This window comes from Diorhabda sublineata, chromosome 1 (assembly GCF_026230105.1).
Source record: "Diorhabda sublineata isolate icDioSubl1.1 chromosome 1, icDioSubl1.1, whole genome shotgun sequence".
NCBI lineage: Eukaryota > Metazoa > Arthropoda > Insecta > Coleoptera > Chrysomelidae > Diorhabda > Diorhabda sublineata.
In genome coordinates this window covers 36719996-36742958 of record NC_079474.1, presented here as the reverse complement: position 1 = coordinate 36742958, position 22963 = coordinate 36719996, and the positions used below count along the sequence as shown (strand labels likewise).

General features: G+C 31.8%; 1 protein-coding gene across 2 annotated transcripts in view; it reads left to right on the top strand.

Moving 5' to 3' along the window:
* Nucleotides 1-22963, top strand: part of LOC130452884 (receptor-type guanylate cyclase Gyc76C-like) — a 126326-nt gene that overhangs the window by 5574 nt on the left and 97789 nt on the right. For both annotated transcript variants that reach the window (XM_056792385.1, XM_056792394.1), the window contains exon 2: nt 15953-16037. The gene's annotated coding sequence lies outside the window, so the exon portion shown is untranslated. The remainder of the gene's footprint in view (nt 1-15952; nt 16038-22963) is intronic.

Here is a 22963-nt window from a genome sequence, read left to right as displayed (position 1 = left end):
AATACTTCTTCTTATCTTGATAAGATGAACAATTTTCCAAATATCTCCGATTACAAAATTTTCCCCAATGACCACCAGCATCTAAAAAAAAAAGGCAACAAAAAGTGTTATCAACAAATCCAAACTTTTTTCCAACATCAAAGTCAAACTTATACTTCGAGAAAAATCATCCCGCAGTCGTAGTATATACCATCTGCCGAATATCCACAAAACCATAAATCCTGTTTCCATCCAATAGAATCAACTCGTTTCTCCTTTCATTACGCCAGTGTGGATGTTCCATTCCAAGTTAATTTTGGTTTCCTATGCAGAGGTGTTAATGGTACACATTATTGTTGAAATGTATACAGAATTAAAAAATCTCAATGTGGTAATTTAGTGCACATTTAGACGATTTGCAATATATGTCTATGTTATACCCTTTTCGAGTACTTCAATAAACCAAGAAGGCTCATCGATAGTTGGTTTTCTTCATAGGCTTATTAAAATTAACTAAACCCTTTAAAAATTGCATGTAATTGTTCAGTATTTCGATATAAATAAAATTAAGCAATACTGAATTCACACTGCTTATTACAGATCCAAACAAATCGAATAAAAAACTTTGCAAAAAGCAACACCAACGTAAAGCTCATTCATTTTTTCTTTATTAGTAGTAAATTTCAATAACTAATTTAAATTTATGGCTTTAGTTCCGAATACGTGATGATTTAGAAACAGTGCTTTTAGAATCGACAATATTAGTAGTGTGAGTACTCAATAAATAATATGTGCATATGGGCAAACCTGCGCTCTAAATGTGGCCATAAAATTAAGATCCCTTAAATAAAGGGAATGATAATCTGTAAGTATGAAAGAGATAGTTTCTGAAATGTATATGTATCAAGAATAAATTCGTACTATTTTAAACGGTAGCTTGCGTACTGATAAAGCTTAACAAAAACAATAACGATACATAAAATCACATAACCTTCAGCGGTCTCTTAGTTAATGGAAATGGTTACCTTTGAACGGCATTTCCAAACTAGGAAACAGCCAAAAGTCGCCGGGAACTAGGTTGGGATTGTATGGACGACTTTTCGTTAATTATTGTTCGATGAATGCAATTAACGCACTATCGTGGTGAAGCAATGATCATAATTTGTTCGAAGCTGTCGGTATTTTATTGTGGGATTCGCATCTTTTTCAATATGTGAAAAACATCTTCATAATTAAAGGAAACGATCAACATTGCCTTCATTTTGCTATGTCGTACTTTTTTTTGTTCACGGCAATTAAGAATGTTATCGATGTGAAGACTAGCCTTGTGTTTGACCACAGCCGATTAATTACCAATAATAATCTAGCTAGATTTCCCAAGATTGATGGATCTAATTTTTGACAATTATAAAAAGCTGTAATTATACGTTCACGGTCGGTAATTGCACCCGATTTTGTAAAAACTTACTAGTAATGCCTGTTCTCTACCTTGTAAGTAAAAGGATATATACAAGTATAAAGTCGTTTTCTGAATATGCGTTTAGACAAAAATTTGCTGAATGGATAATCATTTGGTGAAAGGTATTATATCGGAATAAGCAACTTTTTAAAAGCAAGAACAGATAATTTATTTTTGTTGAATTTACACCGTAAATAAATGCTTTGATAAAGGATTCAAAAACAATTGCAGACAAAAATTATTATCTCTAAAATGGGGAATAATAAAAGTTTCGAACCTCTATTAGCACGCCACTGATTTAACGGAATCTGTTTTGGACGTTTCGTCTGACAATATTGATGGCTGTTACCATAATAATTTCTATTTAATCCGTAGAATATAAATATCTATTATAGTAATTAAAAATTGTTTATAAATAATTAGTGATTGTGAAATTTAATCTTACCACCATCTGTATCAACATGCGTTTTTATTAAAGTTGAACATGATAGCAAAATTGCATGATTTTATATTTTTATTTGTAAATAACCTTAAATACAAACACAAACGTAAGCTGGAATTGTAGGTCAATTGTTAATCTGTTCGAAACAAAAAAATTCTAATTAATGCATGATATTTCAAATAATAGGAATCCTAAATCTGTTCATTCAAACATATGTAAATAGGAAATAGCTTCAACATTCGGCAATTCGGAAATTATGTTATACTGGTTCAGGTAGACCATGTATCAGCTTATTGAATTTTCCAAATATCCTGCTCTGTTCTAAATGGAAATTTCAAATTTTAATTTTTGGATTTTTTGGCTAATTTGCAAAGTAATTGTTGAAAAGCTCTAATATCTACATAATATTCCAATATAAAAATTCTGTTATATTATACTGTCTATTAATATACAACTTAGATCTTGGGAAGCTTTAAATACGGCAGAATCGTTTGTTATTTTATACTTTAAACGTATTTTATGATACTTTAAGTAAGAATGAAACTGCTATATTAATGTTTTACATGGCATTGACGGTGTCATCTGTATGCTGTGCCTGCGACGTATTGAACAGAGAGAAATAGAAGAAAGGACGAAAGTGTGATGTCAAAAAGGAACAATAAAAAACGAAAGGTAATTCAGGCAGCGGAAAACTAGATAAACTAATAGCAAATTTAATGTTCAACTCTTATTTTTGTGCGTCAATGTAATCTCAATATAGAAAACAAGTTACAATATTTATTTTTCCATATCCATGAGCGCCACTGATTTAATTCAAGAAGCCGGTATGTCTAGATGTGTTGCATTTAGTATAATATAAGAGATGAAAGCTAATTGTATAGGAATGGCAATTGCTTGTGGGGATACCACCAGGTTATTTGTCATTCCGTACATGGACACAATCCATTGCGTTCTAGGAAATGCAATTAACAGTTTCTCACTATGAATAAATTTTGTAAACTTTTTTATTATTCTGCACAGGAATTGTTGGTAGTTATCTGCTATTGTAATGAGATATTTTTATTTACAAAGACGTAGATATTGTTGAGCTAAATTCACATGAGGATCTTGTTAGGATCTTTGAGGATGGTAAATTTCATTAACGATCTTAAACTTTTGAGTGTCAGTCATATTAACATCATTAAATTATAAGGTCTCAATTTTATTCTTCTTCTCATGCTGTCTTCTCATTGAAGGTTGGCAACCAAGTTTTTAAATGCGTTTCTGTCCTTCGCAACATGAAACAATTCTCCGGCGCCTAGATTTGTCCATTCTCTTATGTTAAGGAGCCAGGATGTTTTATTCCTGTCGATGCCTTTCTTGCTCTCTACTCTGCCGTATATTGTTATTTGTAGCAGTAGGTATTTGTCGTTGCGTATGATGTGTAATATGTAAGATGTTTTTCTTATTTTAATGATTGTCAACTCCAAAACAGAACAACGAGCGGCAGTGCGACGCAAAACGAGGAAGAGGTTGCAGCTCGCAAAAACAAAATTTCGCGTGTTACTAAGAAAACAACGACAATATAAACTTACTTGTAAAATATTTTCAATATACTGCAGAAAACCGAAAAATAAAATAAAAGTGAGGACAGTTCTACTAGAGCACGCAGTGTGAGTTAATACAGCGGCCTATTGATAGAAACCAATTGTTTTTTGAATATAAATAGTTGTTGCAGTGGATGTTTGGTTAGCTCAAATATTCTTGGTGGATATGTTCCAGACTTAAAATATCTATGTAAACTTGCTGTCACCGATCTTAAACAAAAAAATCCTCTAGCTACTAAGCTTTTAAAGTTTATGTAAACTACACCTGTCTAAGAGACTATTTGTGAAAGTTGGGGATCAGTAATTGCTTCTGTAATACTGATACGACTAGCAGCCAGTAACACCTCTGACCTAGAGGAGGTAGGCACAACTGACAAACTAGCTTATGTCAAAAGATGTTTAAAGTTGGCTTTATGCATCGCATATGGTACTAGTTTTTTATGAAAATTTTAAGCTATTATCTAAACATAAGCAAATGTCAGAAATGGTTACCTCTAAAGTGATTGGAAGAATTCAGAATGAGATGAGTAACACACTCTTGCCATGTTTTTCATAGTTTGCTTGTCATAGTCTAACTTAATCTATTTAAAATGTTATGTTATATTCCAACTCCTATGTAGGCTAAGACCATACATCAAGTATTTGTTTTATGATCATTAAATATTACTTATTCTATTTTATATTCGTATATTTATTTTGTTCCTAACCAATGTCCTTTAAATACCTTACGGGAAAAGCCGCAAATCCAATTATGCACAAAAAATAATGTAATTCCTGCAGAAATTTTTAAAGATATTTTGGATCTGGCGCTGAAAGACCAATAACATTCTGCTTTTAGGATTGTCAACAGCTTTCATTTGCGACCAATGCGTCTCAGTACATCGTCGTTGGTGATTCTGTCATTCGAGGATATCTTCAGGATGCGTCTATAGAACCACATCTCAATTGCATCAAACATTGCAGCAGTACTGATCAGACATAACATTCCATGAATCTATTTGAGCGTATATGACTAAACCAAGATACTTATATTTTTGCACCCCGAATCAACCGAGAATGTGAAAATGTAGTACTCACTACTTTATTGCTTGAGGATATTCAATGTGGTCTATAAACGAAACGGAATATTATCAAATTGTAATGCTTACTTTCTTACTTAAACTGGCGAAGTTAGTCATCAGCCATATTCTGTACCCACCGTTCTACCTGTTATAATTCTCACTTAAACGCTTTATTTTAGCCAGCCATTTTTTTCAATTGATTCCTATTTCATACTTAGTACAGATAAAATAGGATTAAATCCGAAATTAAACTGGGCGCTTCTGATTTTCTAGATTCTCAGAGGTTTTCTGAATAAGTCTAGCAACAAAATTACAGGCACAGGATTTCGAAATTTTGAAACTTGTAACTAAAAAAAATTTTGAGACGCGAATAACTCGAAAACTAAGAGGAATTCGAAAAAAAAACTGTAGAGCACAAAATTTTCTACAAAAAAGATTTCTAGTCTTTTTTTCTAAATAATAAATAATACGCCGAGAGCCGGAGCATCCGCTCGCGAATTGCCGCCAGTGCGAATTCAAGCCAATTTACGTTCCAGGCGCACATGAAAACTGCTTTAACTCTTGGAAAACTACTTCGTTTTCAAAAAATCAAAATTGTCGACTTGGGAAATTTTCGAAAATCTTGCGAGATGAAGAGGTATATTGGCCACATAAGCACTTGAAGTTTCAATGGATAAATTTCATCACTCGCCTTAGTAACAAGCAAATCCAAGGAGAGATTTGTCGTTCGGGTTATTATCAATATTTTTATGTATAAACACACATGAAATACTTCTTGGTTTCAAATGAACTAACTTAACACTACAGACCTCTTAATAGTCTCTCTTTCACAAAAGTGGATACTCATTTCGAAGCTTAGAATATCAGCTTCAAATTTATACAAAAACATTCTCAGCCTGATGTATCCTTATTTTTTGAGTACATGAACTCATTTTATGGTGAAAATTTCATGGTTAGGAAAAAATGCTTGAAAACCAATCAGAAGAGAATTTTGTGCTCCAGCACTTTTTTTCGAATTCCTCGAATTTTTTGAGTTATTCGCGATTCATTTTATTTTTTAGTGTATCAACCCATTTTAAGGCATTTGTTACGGCAGTGTTTTTTGAATTCCTCATCATTTTTGAATTAGTTTTTTTGAGATTTAAGTTCCAAAATTTCGAAAAACAGTGCCCCTAATTTTGTTAAAAGTTGCTAGACTTACGAGTATTCAGTATCACAAAACCTCCCAGAATCTCTAAAACCAAAACCGCCCAATTTAGTTTAAGTTTTTAGATCAAAACTGCCCAAGCTGCCTGTAATAACTCGATAGACTGCAAGAAAATAATTCTATATTAGGGCCATCCCCAAACTAAGTCCACTCGAAAAAAGAATGACCAATGTTGATGTAGAACAACATTGGTACAGGTGACCTCCATTTCTATTAATAGAGCTGATTTCTACTGAAATCAGTAATATTCTGAAAGTATTCTAAGTTTAGGAACTTCTATTTTAGATAAATATTTACAGTACATTGGTTAAAAGTCTTTTAATTGTTGAAAATCTGAGACCAAAATCTCCTATACGATTGTTGTATCTCCATATTGACAACGCTCCAGCTCATCGTGCTCAGCTAACGCAACCGACTTTTCAAGAATGTGACTTGACTCCATGCGTTTTTTATTTTTGTCCTTTTGTAAAATCACAACTTAAACGACATAAGTTTATTTTGGAGAAGGAGTTAATCGCAGTCTAGGGAACTTTGTGTGAAAAAAATCGGTTACTGGAATAATCTATAGAGACAGGCAAAGATTCTCCTGGGAACCTGTATCAATTTTTAAAGCCGCCTCTACGGACGCCTGGAGTGGCTAGCAGTGCCACAGAAAGAAAAAATGATATAATTGGGTCTCAACGTATATGACACCCTCTACTATTCATACATGCCTACACCATACCCGGGGTGTAGACTTTTGTAAACATCTATAGATGACTAATGCAGACAATTGATATTATTCACGATACATTTTTTGTGACAATGGGCATAAGAAGATAATGGTGCAGCTCCTTCTTCATTTTATTTTTTATAAAAATCTTGAAAAACGTTGCCACAAAATACGGCTTGTAATATTATAAACAAACTTTTTCAAGAAAATCGAAGTGAGAACTTTTTTTATGGCTCACTGCATTCTGTTATTTTCAAATGTTTCTTCTGAAAGTAATTAAATCATCTCGACCGGATAAAACGTAAAAAAGCAAAAAAATCCAATTTTTCTTTGAAACCAATATTCTAGGAGTTACGCACTTTGATTTTTGATAAAGATAAAGCTCTCTCGCAGCTTCATTTCAAGTTATAGAATATTTATCAGTAGGGTCCGGTAGGGAAAAATTATAGGGATACGAATAAAATAGAATAATCATTGCACGTTTATTATCATTTTTTTCTACTATTGAATTGTTTGAAAACGTATTCTTAAGCATTTCTTAATCTCTGGGTATTAAGAAATAAAATGAATAATTTTCAGACACAGTCGGTTTTGGAAATAAATAAATTAAAATGTATGAACAAAAAGTTCAGTGAATGTAATATACCTCCATGAAAGTGGTATTTCAAAAAGAGCGTAAGATTTCCGTGTTCAATAAAACATGGTTTTCTGTAGCAAAGTATCTCGTATGTTGATTTAGAAAATATACATTTGGAAATTATGTTGTAAATGGCCACCACGACTTTCCTGGCACATGCGTACTCTTTTGACGAAATTTTTGCTAGCGTTAGTGAATACATTTCATTGATAAAGAGTATTATTTCGGCTTTCAATACTTCGATGATTGCAGACTTATTGGCATAAACCTGTGACTCCAGATAACCCCACATCCAGATGTCTAAAAAAGTCACCAAATCAGGAAATGACATGACCAGGAAAAAAATCGTTCAAGATCGTTAATGTCTCACAGGTGATATGACATGTGGCAATTTCCTGCTGAATCCACATGTCTTCAAGATCAATAGCTTCCAAATGAGGCACAAGAAATTGTGTTTAGCACGATAACGTTCACCATTCACCGTTACTGCATTACCTTCTTCGTTTTCGAAGAAAACGGTCCATTTATTTTTCTAGACCATAATGCACATCATCAGTGACCAGTTGTAGATGCATTACTTTCTGATTAATAATTCGTGGATTTTCTAAGTCCCAAATGCGTGGGTTTTGCCTATTAATGACGCCATCGAGGTGAAAGTAGGCCTTATCATTGTAAATGATTTTGCTCAAGGATCCAATTGGTGACTTCTCTTTGCTGTTCATGTTTTATGGGCAAAAGTTATTGATACAGTTGGGTTTTGTAGGCATGCAGCTGTAAATCTGTAATAGTAAATAGTGAAAATTTGGTGAAGAGTGCCTATTGAAATGTCCAATTCTTGGCGAATTGATGTCTTTGGCCTTTCTGTCAAACTCTCGCGAACTACCTCTACGAGCTCGCATCGTGTGCTTCACATCACTAACCGAACCAGTATTTTCAAATTGTTTGACTACTTTTTTTACAGTAGTTGAATTCGGTCCATTTTTCGACCGAATATTTGGTGCTTTTTAAGAATAGTGGTATAAATTTTAATAATAACAATAATTTTTGACAATCATGACGAATTGTTTTACAATGTAATGTTCCATGTTTACAAACTATCAACTTTCGATTTGTCACGTCATAATCATGTCATAATATGACTCTTTCTTATTTGTTTTAGTGTTTCATATAATAATTTTTTATTTTCCCTGCAGTTTCCTAGTTTTCTGTCACTTTGTGCCTGAAAAATTATCCATGATTTTTCTCAGCTTTTTTATTTCGTTAACACTTGTTTTGTTATTACATTATTTTTTTTAAGAATTTAATCCATTTTCCATTTTAATATTTAGTTAACTTTCTTATCTTATTCGTCCAACACTATCCCATGAATCTTTATCAGCTTCGAGGGTACTGTTTTCCGCCTGTTCTGCTACTTTAACATCTTTTACATATTTACATTACTGTGTAATAATTAAGAAATAGTCGATTATTGACTTTTTTATTTCGATTGGGCTTGGGATTCATAAAACCAGAGAGGGTTTTATGAATATTCTTGTGTTTAATCTTTGTATTTGTTATTATATCGTCTTCTATGGATATCTATCTATGTACAATTCGGTCCCCATTATTATTTTTCGGTTCGTTTCCTTCTCTAACCGTATATCTTTCTAATCTTTCGTTATGTTCACTGACTCTACCATTTAGATCTCCTATGATTTGTACATTTATCTGTCCATCATTAATTTCCGGTAGTTTTCTGAAAAACTGAGATTTTTCTTCAAAGTTAACAAAAAATTTGAATTAATCTTCTTCAAAGTACTTGTAAATAGCTCTCAAGTTTAATATATTATATACAGATTTCAATACTTTTTTTGCAACTTAAAAGTAATTTTTGCTATAAAAATTCATTAACTGTATATTTTTCATCACACCTCGTATAATATTTGAAATTTTGGTAGCAGTGGATCATCGATCACTGAAAATTTACAACGTTTATTGAACCAAACCAGAGGAAATGATAGACATTGAAAAATACGGTCAAAATGTCACCAAAACTTTTGGATTTTCGTTTTAATAATGTTAGATTTGATTATCCTTTGTATCTGCTTACGACACCACTGGTATTAACACAGCCACATTCTAGTAAGAAACACCTGTTGCAGGTATATTATTTCATTCAGTTACTGGATTGGAACGCCGCAAGCGGCATATTACTTGCAATTCAGCTCTCTCTGACTATTTACACAAAGTTAATTTTGAATTTAAATAAATAGTTACGTCGGTTATTATCGTATTTTGCAAGACAGCTCTCCGTAAAACTGTGATCGTAATATGTATATATTCATATTAAATCAGGAAAACGTACATAACGCAACCGCCGCCTCCGGGTTCGGTATTTCCATATTTGCCAAATCATTGTTTATATTTCGCTTGAATTACAAATAAATTACTAGAATACGGTCTTGAAAGTACAAAATCCCGATAAACTAATTGTAATTTGAATAGGTACGAGGTGTGATCGAAAAATATTGTTTCATAACAGCTATTATCCTAATTAACTAATGAACCCGTCTGTTTTTCACATATAAATTTGAAATTTAAATTTATAATATATCCATTTTAATAGTTACAAAGGAATGAATAAGCTTTTAAATAAAATATTCTCATATAGTGGAAATGTAAGGTCCCCAACCTGTATCATACTCGCTGTGCCGTCCGGAAGGGCTTTATATGCCGATTTTAGAATTCACGAGGAAGGGTAAAGGTGATTTGATGATGATGGAACCACTAGAGTTTGAGGTGGAGCTTCTTGTAGGAGAACTGCGACCGTTCTTGGTGTTCATTAAAAATTATTAAAACTGAATGTCTTCTAAGAGTACCTTTGGCTTTAGAGTTATTAGTAGTTATTAATTTGAACACCTAGAAGTATTAACTGACTATTGGCTATTGACTTCTCATTGGATACAGTTTGTATTGCTGATTAAATTTGATACCCTAGAGATTTCGAATTAAAAAATTTCTTTCATATTTTCAAACTTTTTCTTTTTAAGGTTTGACTGACTAACAATACATTTAAACTCTAAATGGCGGGTATTTGTATAAGAGGTAAATGAAAAGCAATAAACAGTCTCATTTCTAAGAATAAAATAATAGTCTAAATTAGTATTGGTTCCGGATTTTAAATTTTACCGTATTGTAGATCATACGAAGATTTGAATTCATTTATGGTGGCGCCATCTATCGCGTTAACGAGTAATCATATCGCAGTACATAATAATGTAAACAGAGGGAGAGGTATAATAAAATCGCGTTTAGTACTGCACAAAACCACATTTATAAAATAATAATAATAAAAAGATTAAATACTTTATAAACATATTCTTCATGTTATCGCTATGTATGGTGTCCGCCATCTAGTGTCAAATACACAAGCTAAAAATTACGATACGAATGAATCAGTGCGGATATTAGGGTCGTATGCTCATGATCCGTGGGTTGTCAACCAACCAAAAAAATCTGACTTCCTAGATTCAATTAGTTGTAAAACTGTTCTCATACGACACCTCTACTAACGCCCTCTTTCTACACTAGAATTAACAAACCCTCACTTCCGAGTCTTCTCGTAGTATTCCTGTTTGTGAATTCTAATTAACAGGTATTTAAAAAGTGTATCAATCAGTTTCCAATTAATTAAAAATTTTTTTAAAACTTCAGTAGTTGCACCTTGTATACTTATCTCGTTAACGTAATTCGATTGGTATATCGAATTCATACAAAAATAAAAGCAAAAAAGAATGTTATTAACATGGCAGATCTTTTCAAGTACATCAAGTGGCTGAGCCTCCTCTACTACATTAATAAATAAATGGTTAGTTGGACTACATAATTCTTAATTTAATGTCGTTTTAAATTGCTACTTTGAAAGAGCAAAAGAGTCTTTCGCATTCCCAGAGAAGAATTATTGTTAAGGGTCATCTCTTTATCGTGTTACCATCCTATAATTCCACCAAGAATCAGACTGGAGTTATTTACAGAATATTTAAGTGCTCTTAATATTTTTAAAAAATATACTAGGATGAATTTTTAATTGATTAAGTAAACATCATTATTTTTAAAATCATTAATTGATAAAACTCATAATTAATAACATGATTTAATCACCAATAAAATAATATTATTGGACTTTTTTTAGGATAATCTTTTCAAAAGTTTATTTCGCATTAGATCTTACAAAAATTTCATTGAGAATATTTCGTCTCAAATAAATATTTTCAAACAGTAGGAGAGAAACACCCTCAAAAAGTCGCTTCAAACTACTAACATTTCGAGGGTGCTGAATACGAATATGGAAATTTTTCTAAAATTGAGGCGTGGAATCAATATATCTCTTCGAAATCAAAGCAATTCTCATTTTCGTTGGGAATTTCCGAATCTTTTTTTCGACTTGATAGTTTTTTACATTAAAATATACTAGCATCAATATTTAGTTGATTAGAAATTTCTTTAAACTTAACTATTTCCAAACAGTAGGAGCGGAACATCCTCAAAAAGTCGTTTTAAACTACTAACCTTGTCTTAGTCGCTTAAAACCACTAACTAACTCAAATTTTATGATACACTCTTGGCCTATTATTAAAAAACACCAGAAGTTGTCCGATTTACCCAAAGAATTTCTCATTTTCGTGGGAAACTTCTGAGTCTTTTTTTTCAACTTGATAGTTTTTTTTAAATTAAAATATACTAGCATTAATTTTTAATTGATTGGACGTACACATAATTATTTTTAAATTAATTAAATGATGAAATGATTAAATGATGAAATTTATAATGAATCACCAATAAAATAATATTTGACTGTTTTAAGGTTAATTTTTTAAAAAGTATATTTCGAAAACTACAGAGAAAATTTTGTCTCAAATAACTATTTCCACACAGTAGGAGCGGAACACCCTCAAAAAGTCGCTTAAAACTACTAACCTTTCTAGGGTGCTAAATACGAATATGAAAATTTTTCTAAAATTGGGGCGTGGAATAATTATTTTTCCACGACATTTTTATGATACACCCTTGAACTATTATTAAAAAACAACAGAAGTTGTCCGATTTACCCAAAGCGCTTTTCTTTTTAGTCGGAAATTTTTTTTCGATTTTATAGTTTTTTTTCATTAAATAGACTGGAATCAATTTTCAATTGATAAAGTAGACATCATTATTTTCAAATCAATTAATTGATGGAATTTATAATTAATAACATGACGAATCACCAATAAAAAAAATTTTTTTTCATCTTGTTAGCTTTGTCTGAAGAAATTTTTAGAAGATTGCACAACTATCCACTTAGGAAAAAAATGCACAATCACTTGTCAATTGAATTCAAATCGATATCATCTTATCCCCCATTTCGCAATAAGTTGAGGGCATATTTACTGGAAAGAGCCTTCTATTCTATAAACGACTTCTATTCTAATGATTATATTTAATTCCGGTTTGATTTTTGCCATGGACTTATGTACTAATTATTACCTATAATTTTCTTACTCATTGTGGTTTTCTACAGTATATTGAAATTTTATTCTATTTGTATCTATCTGTATTTAGTTATTTTTATGTTTGCTTTTTAGTTTTTACAATCTTTTGTCTAAATATTGTAATAATTTTTTGACAATAAAGCATTTCTCTCTCTATTTAAATAAAATTGAAAGAATTTTATTTCTTAGAGAAATATCTACGTTTGTTGGATTTTAAATTAAATTAAATGTGATAGAAATTCTGAATTGAAAAAATTTAAAAAATTTCGTTCGTCGAGCAATACAAACAATACATGTTGGCTAAATATGAAGATTCGTGTGCTTAATTGTTAAAACAGGAGTTAATAATGCAAGAAATAGGTATGTTAGATACTCAAATGCAAATGTACGTGAAATAACAAATAATTTTATTGTTTGCATTTCGAAATAATACACTTGCTTATGTAACTTTTGGTGGAATTTTTGTTTATATCTGCCCCAGGTACAATAAAAAAGTATCGATTTCATGGTCATGAACGAATACTTCTCGTTAATTAATTCTTTCAATGACTTTTAGTTAAACGAAATAATATATTCAGGTTAAATGTTGAAATCTCGTGAAAGTGAGATTTTATCAACACCCATTATTTGCATTGCTTCGTCCGTTACAAATAACTGACTCATTAGATTATTAACCTTTTTATTTCAATAACATCAACTCTTTTATTAGCTGATAAAAATAGTTTAAAAATTGACGGATTACAGAGTATGAGTATATTCCACTTCTTTCGCTCACAACTACTAATATACGAATCAATGATACAGAGATGGGGAGTTGAGATTGTGTTGGTTTCTTTTAGTGTGGTATCAACCTATTGTGCGTGTGAGAAAACGAAACTGAAATTTGGGACCTGAAATATATAGGATAGGATTGCGCCCTTTAATTAAATTAATTTGTCTTGTTGAATTCAAATCAAATATGAAGTACCTGGTCTGATAAATAAAACACAAAAATTTGAAAAAAAATATATTTATTTTTCAATGTCATCTTCTTTTAACTCCATACACTATTCTCAGCGATGTTTAATAAGTTCGATACCCTTTTTATAATAAGAATTGTCAAGCTCCTCAAAATAGCTAATATCTGTTGACATCACAACTTCATTGTTGGAAAATCTTTGACCACCGACTCATTTTTTCAAGCTTGGGAACAGAAAATAATCCGACAGGGGAGGTGACAATTCAAATTTTAAATAATTAATTTGGGCCATTGCAATAACGGATGTATGAGATAGTCATTGTCTTGATGAAACAACACTTCCTTCTTAACCAAATGCGTCAGTTTTTGCTGGATTTTTTCGCTTAAACGTTGCAATAAGTTCGTATAATACTTGCCGTTGATAGTTTTACCTTTTTCAAGATACTCAATGAAAATTATCCCATGCGCATCTCAAAGAACCGACGCCATGATCTTGCCTGCAGATGGAACGGTTTTTGCATTCTTTGGAGCCGGTTCTCCCTTTTTAATTCTCTATCTTGATTGTTCTTTTCTTTCGGATGTGAAGTGATTGACCAACGTTTCCTCCATGGTTATGAAACCTCGCAAAAATTCGGTTTATTACTGTGAAACATTCCCAAACACTCGATGGAAACATATTAACAATGCTGTGAGCTTCTATTGTGAGCAAACGCGGCACCCATCTCGCCCATCTTTCAAACAGCTTTCTCATGTCCAAATTTCCAGCTAATATCGATATACCGCACTTTTTGAAATGCCTACTATGTCTGCTAGCTTGTGCACAATCTGTCAATAACCATCCAGTCCGGCTTTGTGGAGTTGTCACTTCATTTGGTCGACCACTGCGATGTTGGTCTTCACAGGTCGTACAGTCTCGTTTAAACTCTTCTACCACCTACACTGCAGTCTCTCCCAGAATAGAATCTAATTTAGCTTTTATATTGGTTAGGTTAATGCCTTTCAAATAAAAGTATTATATCACATAAAGAAGACCAATTATTTCAATGTTTACAAATTCACTGAAAACGTTCACTATTGATAACTGCCAAGTAAATATTAAACAACGTGGCGTCTTCAAAACTTGAAACATATGATGTATAGATTGTGTTCATCTGAGTATAAATGTAAAATACACATCAACGCAGATGTAATGAAGTTATTATTAATATTTAGTGCTACAAATACAGCTTTTAGGCGGAATCTTGCATGGTGGAGTATGGTAATGTCATTTTCTGGTAATAAACTCGCTTGGCAATGATTAATTCCTTAGCCCGTGTAGTACACTCCGACAAGATTCCTTTATGGATTTCATTTCAGAGAAATTCGCCGGCCAGGATAAAACAGTGATGCTTGTTTTCAGCCAGGAAATCATTTATCCTTTTTGCTTTGTGTTACGTTGCCGAATAGTCCATAGAGAGTTTATAGTATTCGCTTGTGCTGGTTCTGCGTAATGCTCTCTTCCAAAATGTATAGCCGCTCCACTTCTTTAACTGAGATAACAGACCACTTGATGACACCAATCGGATTTTATACTCACTTTACAAGTCAGTATGGATGGAACTGCTCACCAGGGTGCCGTCGGACTTATGAAATTTTGTCAACCAAAATTTTAAGCTTTGATTTGTCGGAGATGAATAGCTATAAAAGTTAATATTGAAGGTGATTTATGCACTATTTAATAAGTTGTTTTAGTCTTTATTCAACTCAAATCTTCGATAGTCATATATCAGTTTTGTTTGGCCCATTGTAGTCGACTTTCGGTAAAATGTGGTTTTTTAATGATCGATCACCTTCTCTTCGGCTAGCCGGTTCCGGACTTTTTTTTTCTGATTTATTACAATCCTTTCAATGTTTGTCAGACACATGTTTTCATTTCAATTGTCTCACCTATCATACTCGCTACATACTCTTTAGGAATATGTGGAATAAAAAAGTTATGTTTATATTTCTCTGCATAAGTTGTACCCATACCAACATCATTTAAAAGAAACTGTAATTTACTCTTAAGAATAGAAAAAGCAACCTAGTAACAAACATTACTTACGTTTTGACTATTTCTGAGAGGAAAAACACACTACAAATGATTCACAAACTTTATTTCCACAGTAGTTCTCAATAAACTTTTACAATAATATGTGATGATACCAATATCTATACTGAATTAGATAACACCATGAAATTCAACTGGTTTGCTCAAAAAATGATTTAAATCTGAAAATACAAACATCTAAGTACTGTCCCTAATAACTTGGCTTTGGTACATTCAATATACAAATTGAAAAGTTATCAAATAACAATTAATCAAATAAAGTTTTAGATCAAAATATTTTAAAAAGCTCCGTCGTATAACACCAGTTTTTTTTAGGTTCTGTGGAAGGCTACATTCGTCGAGTGATATTATTGTGAAGGATACTTTTCCCAGCCAAACATAGTATGCTTTTCTTATGAAGGTAAGTCATCACGCTTCAATTACAATGGTACAGTTAATTTATTATCATCGTAATTGCTATAACAAAATTTAAAAAATCCACCAACAAGTCCTTGGTACTAGATTAGCAGTTAAAAAGGATTATAAATAGAACAAATTTACCACTTAGTCACAATTCTATCTAGAACACAAATGATACGAGCAAAGTGGAATTTTTTTCAATTATCCGATTATATATTTTCTAAATATTTCATTATTAAATGTCGTAAAATTATCTACATTGACAAAACAATAATTATAGCATACTCGTATATAGCTCATCCGCTAATTGAAATCCTTTCTGAAATTAACTTTTCAATTGCGTTTTTTCCAGGATATGTGAATTTATCATGTTTAAAAAAGTACAACACATTATAGAATCAATTCATGTTTATAGTTATAGTTCAGCTGGACAGGTTTTCAGTCTTCGCCACTATTCATTTCCACTTTCCTCGGTACTTATTACCTCTCACCAATCGATCATTTCCTATATAAAGCACCATTTTCTGCTAGGATCATGTCTTTACTATCTTGTTTTTTGTGCTGTATAAACTATTTGTTATTGTCGTCTCCTTGTTTGTACGACTTCTCCAGATATCTTCTGCTATTGTGACATCGATATATTTTCAGGTTATTCTCATATTTCTTTATTAAAGTTTTTGTTTCTGATGCATATAGAACGGCTAGTCTTACAATTGTTTATGATTTTGACTGCCCTTTAAAAGTTTATTGGTAGTTTTTTTGGTAGAGACATCTCTAGAGGCTCAGTTACTTCTCAAATTACTTTTATTCTTTCTAATTCTTGTAGATTTCACGATTGCTTCTAGAGTCTGGCTACTAAATAACGAGACTGGTTACTAAAAAGGGTTTTATTATAAAAATTATTCTACATTCGAATGCTCCTCTTCAATATACTCCCCTCCCCTCGCCACACAACTTTCCAAAGGTTTTTCCATTGATCGAAGCAGTGCTGGAAGTCTTCTTTGGTGAGTACCTTTAGGGGCTCTGATGTTTTTTGCTTTACCGTTTCCATCGACTCAAATCGGGTCCCTTCTGGTGAGTACGGCAGGTGTTCGAGCACTGGAGTGCGCTTACTGGCCAAATACTGCTTCTCAGATAGTGCGTTGTCTTCGTGGAGAATCCACGAATTGTTCTTCTACAATTCGGCCGTTTTTTACGAACTCGTTCCTGCAGTGTTGCCAAAACTGACAAATAGTAAGTCTAGTTGACAGTCTGACCCTCTGGACCTTCAGTCTCTGAAAACGATAACTTTTTTATCGAAATGCGCGTCAGACATCGTAATTTTGAGTGTTGGTGTAGTGGTGGTGTAAACAGTGTATTCAGCATCGATAAATATCCCTATAAATAATTATTTTTCAATAAAATAGATTATAATTAAAATAAATAAACTTATATATTAACGACCCGTTCACTACTAATGCTATATCTGACTTAACTAACAACATCAAAAGTTCATTTATAATTACACACCCGATAGTATTTATCTATTCGGATCTGGTGTTTATATTAATCTAAATTTAAATGCGAAACTGTTTTCACTTGTAGCAGTTAACAACGTTTAACTCATTTTATTATCAAATTTTATTGAATCTGCACAAATTATTTTAAATGGGCTATAAATTAGATTTTGAACGATACACGTGGATATATTTTATAAATAGTTTTCTAATAGGCTACGAGTTTTTGTCAAATATTCATAATTCACAGTCAACTATTTATTAATTATTTTTAACATAGGTAAGTATTTCTTTCAGAATCTAGTTCATTAAATTTCTAAATAACATTTATATTCGATTAAAGACCATTTCTTATTTATTTTGCTTATTTGCATAGCCAAGCAAAAAAATTCGGTCAAAGTAAAAAATGAAAAAGACTTCTACCATCTCCAGTGGCGTTCCATCTTTAAATTAACTGAATTGTACGAGGATGTATATCTAGTTAGCCTAGACCAGTTCCATGCATAAACAAAATATTCCGTTACCATAACAACGAACAATAACTTATTAGAAGTGTAAGTGTAAAGTTTGACGTCGTATACACTATTCGTCGAATTACATCTTCGGTAACCCTTTCTTCTCTATTCAATAATGTTTGCAAACGCCATCACCTTTAATGGACTTAATAATAAAAACAAAACACTAAAATTTGATACAAAAATTTGAAACTAAGCTGGAACATTCCCATTTGGGATTGCCTAGAAAAATTAAACGAGTAGGCAAGAAAAATAAAGTGGCCCTACAATGGATTCCGGGACATACCGGAGTAAAGGGAAATGAAATAGCTGATAAGCTCCCTAAAGCGAGGGCAGACCAGTCCTTCATGGGACCTGAACTCTTCTGTGATTGGAGTTGAAACAGGCAAATATATCAACCTAAGAAAGAACAATCTACAAATACTAACAGGAGTTCTATCGAAGAACTGTCTCCTCAATAGACACCTAGAATAGACGCTATACATACATATATATATATATATATATATATATATATATATATATATATATATATATATATATATATATATATATATATATATTGTTGCACAGAGGACGAAACCTGTATCCACATTCTTTCCAAGTGTGAAACACTACTCCAGAACACTACTTGGGTGCGTAGGAAATGGAAGACGAATATCTCTGGCAGCTAAAGCAATCCCAGTTCTGGACTCTCTAAAAGGATTGAAATTAACAGATCAGCTATAAACACTGGGTTGCCCAGAATTTCAGCAAAAAAGGAGAACGTGGACGTGCGAAAAACTTACGTTTTCCAAAGACATGGTCTCAAAAAGTGAATAAACATTATGGGGGTGTTGCCAAAGGAAGCTGTATTGTGAAGCAAGACTTTATACTATTGGAATGGAGAACCTGACATCCAGAAGTAAAAAAAAGCTACATCAGGTGCTAGAAGAAGAGGAAGAGGAAGGCAAGAGCTAGAGCTTTATCAAGAAATGTTACTTTTGAAAACTAAGCTAGTCAAAGTAAAGTGCACCATTTGTTTTTCTTTTTGGTTCCTATTTACCTACAGGTATTAAATGAACCCTTAAATTTCTGCGACCAATTTACATATCGGATTTTTGGAGCAGGTAATCTTGGCGCCGCGTTTACCACCGCCTCCTTAATTTGATTTCAGTCGCAAAAACTCACAAAATACACAAAATATACCGCTACTTATAATCTCCTCACTCCCATGGGCGAAATTTCACGTTAACACAATATTAGTCAAGCATCGACCATTAAAATTATACATAAACATGAAATATATCTCAACTACATTTAAATTTCCAACAGTATTGATGCACAAATATTGAGAGTAGCTGGTCCATTTGAATATCTAAACACATTTGCATAAAGGTTGTGGGTGGATATTTTGAATGTGTATGTATATAAAGTTATTGAGTTAAACCAAATATACTGTTGTTTATAAAGTAAATATTATATAAATTATTATTCAAATATTCATAAAATATGAAGATACTTCAAGGAAAGTGGAAATATTCAGAATAAATGCCTTATTTAACATATTAGTAGAAAAAACAGATTAAATAATTTATTATAACAAAATATATTGCGAAGAATATTCAATAATATTGTCGCAATATAAAATATAAAAGCATAATTTGTTTCCTCGTTCAGCAGTCTTTTACAAATTGTCATTGTCTTTTGCTGTGCAATGGTAAGACGCTGCCGTGAAGGGCAACGCAATATTGGGTTTGCCGTTGAAAGGTTTGTACTCATAAATCTTTATGGAACTATTGCTTATGGTAGCCGATCACCACTTCTGTTTTTTCTAAGCAGTTTGACAGCTGAGCGTAAGTTGATGCAATTCCACATATTGCAGTTGTGGTGTATCTGTACGAAGCTGGCGTCAATATTTTGCCGTGGCCTCTCCGGTCACCAGAGTTAAAAACCTTCAAATAATTGTGTGATATGAGACAATGGAGATATTTAAATTTGTAGCACTCTCTACAGACTCTGACACCGAATCTTATTAATTTATGAAGTTGAAGTTACTGGGAACAAGCGACATCTACCCTCTTCGATCGATGACTAGATGCGGGGTTGCTATGGGGTTGTAAACATTGATATTAAATTTTATCTGGGTACGTTGTTTACCAATTATACAATTTAACTTTTAATGTAAGGCTGTTAAATTACGACAATTAATGATTGCTTTCACATCTAAAGTCACTGAATGTAGTTGCCAACGAATTAATTTTAGTTCTCAAAAAGGTAGGTTGTCGACTGTCCATTGTCATTAAATTATACACGAAATTATACTCTGTTACTTACGTTACTCAAATGAGGATTGGGGCGTGTTGAAATCTATTCTCTATTCGAAAAATTATCAAATTCATAAGCTTCAAAAATCAATATTCAAATTGACTTGTGACATACATAAGGAGTCTATTGATTCTGGTTGCTAATAAACTTATAGTAAATTTTGATTGGTTAAATTAAGAATGACATTGAATTTTTATAGGTTAGATTAGGTTAAATCGAAATGAATGAAGTTGAATATTTTTTATTGGTTACATTATAAATGACAATAAATTTGTATAGGTTAGAATAGGTTAGATCGTTAAATTTTATAGGTTAGGTAAGGTTAGTTTATTACTGATGACGTTGAATTTTTTTATAAAAGTTATTTTTTCTAATTCTAAAATATATGCATAGACACTAAGATTATTTAAAGCAGTTCTTTCATTGATACACCAATCATTTTTTGTAGTTATTCTCAGTTGGCCAATTCTTAATTTATAGAATGACCTTCATTGAAAACGTGTGATGCCAACAAGCATGAAGATCATTAATAGACTCCATACTTATGTCAAGAGTCAATTTATATATAAATTTCTTGGATTTTTTTAATAATTTTTGAAATAATGATAAAAAATTGACGCTTCGACTTAACTACTTCATCAGATTATTTTGTTGATACCTAAAATCAAAAACATTCAAAAGCATATATATATATATATATATATATATATATATATATATATATATATAATATATATATATATAATATATATATATATATATATATATATATATATATATATATATAATCGGTAAACCGGATTCAGCCATAAACGAAACTTTTCCAACACATTAATGTATTATAATTCCGTTGTTTATCTAAAAACCAACGAGCTCTTTAATGTCTTTATTTACAGAATATGCGACGCTTCAATCTAAAAATTGAAATTTTTCCTACACTCTCCTTTTCATCGACATCAAACAAGAGTAGGGTGGTGATTATCGAATGTTTTGAACATTTTTTTTATTATTTGAATATTACATATTGTCCTCTGTATCTCGAATTTTATTGAAAACTGAAAAATGATTTGACTCCTCTCCCATATTTTTACGTTATCATCATAATTTCAAACATTATATGTCCATTAATGGGCAGATGCCTTGCAGTAATTGCTTTTTTTAAATCTATGCTTTTACAAATAAACATACCGATGCAAAAAATTATTTATATTAATGTATTGCTTATTGGAATTACCAGCAAGCTACGACCAAATATTCTAGTATCGATATGAACAGATTTAATGATATGAAAAGAAAATACATTGTATTGAAACAAACGTTTATTTAAAATAAAGAAAATAAAGAGGAAAATTATTTCTTAGAAATAATATTGTTCAAGTGGTCGCCATCTCGCTGCTGGACTTTCGAAATCTCTTCGACTCTTAGCGCCGAGTAAGTGAACTATTCCAAGAAAACCCCAGAAAAAGAAATCATCCAGAAGTAGATCTAGTCGGCGGGAAAGGCCATGAATATCTCGTCTGTGTGGGATCAATTTGCTTGGTTCTTCAACCAAGAGAAAACTGTCGCTGGAGGTGCGAGTAAATTATGCTCTTTGAAAATATTTCCGCCCATACGTCACTTTTGTAGAATACAGAGGTCTTTAATTTGTATCTTAAGGAAATATTGTTTTAAGTCCAACTAACAACTGTTATGAGCATAATGAGTTTTTGAAAATTTCTCCATTAAACTTTGGATACTTCATCACTTCAGGTCTAATTGAGAGAAGACAACAGATGACTATCTGTTGTCTTCTCTTGTCAACAGGGATTCTAGAGTGTGATTTTTACGTGGTGCTTCATTGTTGGATGATATCTTCAACTAATTTAATTTAGAGGTTTTTATAGATTGTTGCCATATAGACGAACTATGGGGCATTCTCTTATTATAGACCAACAGTAATATATAAATAATATTTTCATTCCAAAAACTTCAATGAAGTTCTTCAAAAATCTTTCTGAAATCATTCATCACTTATACTTGTCTAAGTGTCAGGAAAAATAATTGAAATATGAATGCAAGAAATGAATCTTTTATAACTTTACGAATCTGTAGGTCGACAAATACTTGTTTTAGTTTTCCTTCTGTAATATTTGCAAATACCAAATACATCACCATTATTATTTTGCGCCTTCACAAAGTTCATGATTGCTAGGCTCTCTCCATAACATTGATAAACCAACTAGAGGATAGAGGTTATCTCCGGCTGACCATTTTAGTAAAATAATTTTATAACTTCCACTAAATAAAGGTGATATTAATCATGGTTCGCAATAGGAAATCCAAAATAATCAAGATATGCACTTTACAAAGAATCTACGAAGAGTGTTCTCTCCTTTGAAAATATAAACAATCCACAAATATGACAAATACTATCAGAATTTCGTTTGTTCTATATATTTGATATTTTATTTAAATTTGAAAATTTAGTCCGTAAGTAATTTAGAAATTATGTCAAGATATAAGTTTTAATTTTAAAAAATAACTATAACTCAAAATTGGAGGCTCATATTACAAAAAATCATCTGAATCCCTATTTTCCCGTACCTTCTTGAGCTCCCTGTATAATGAGA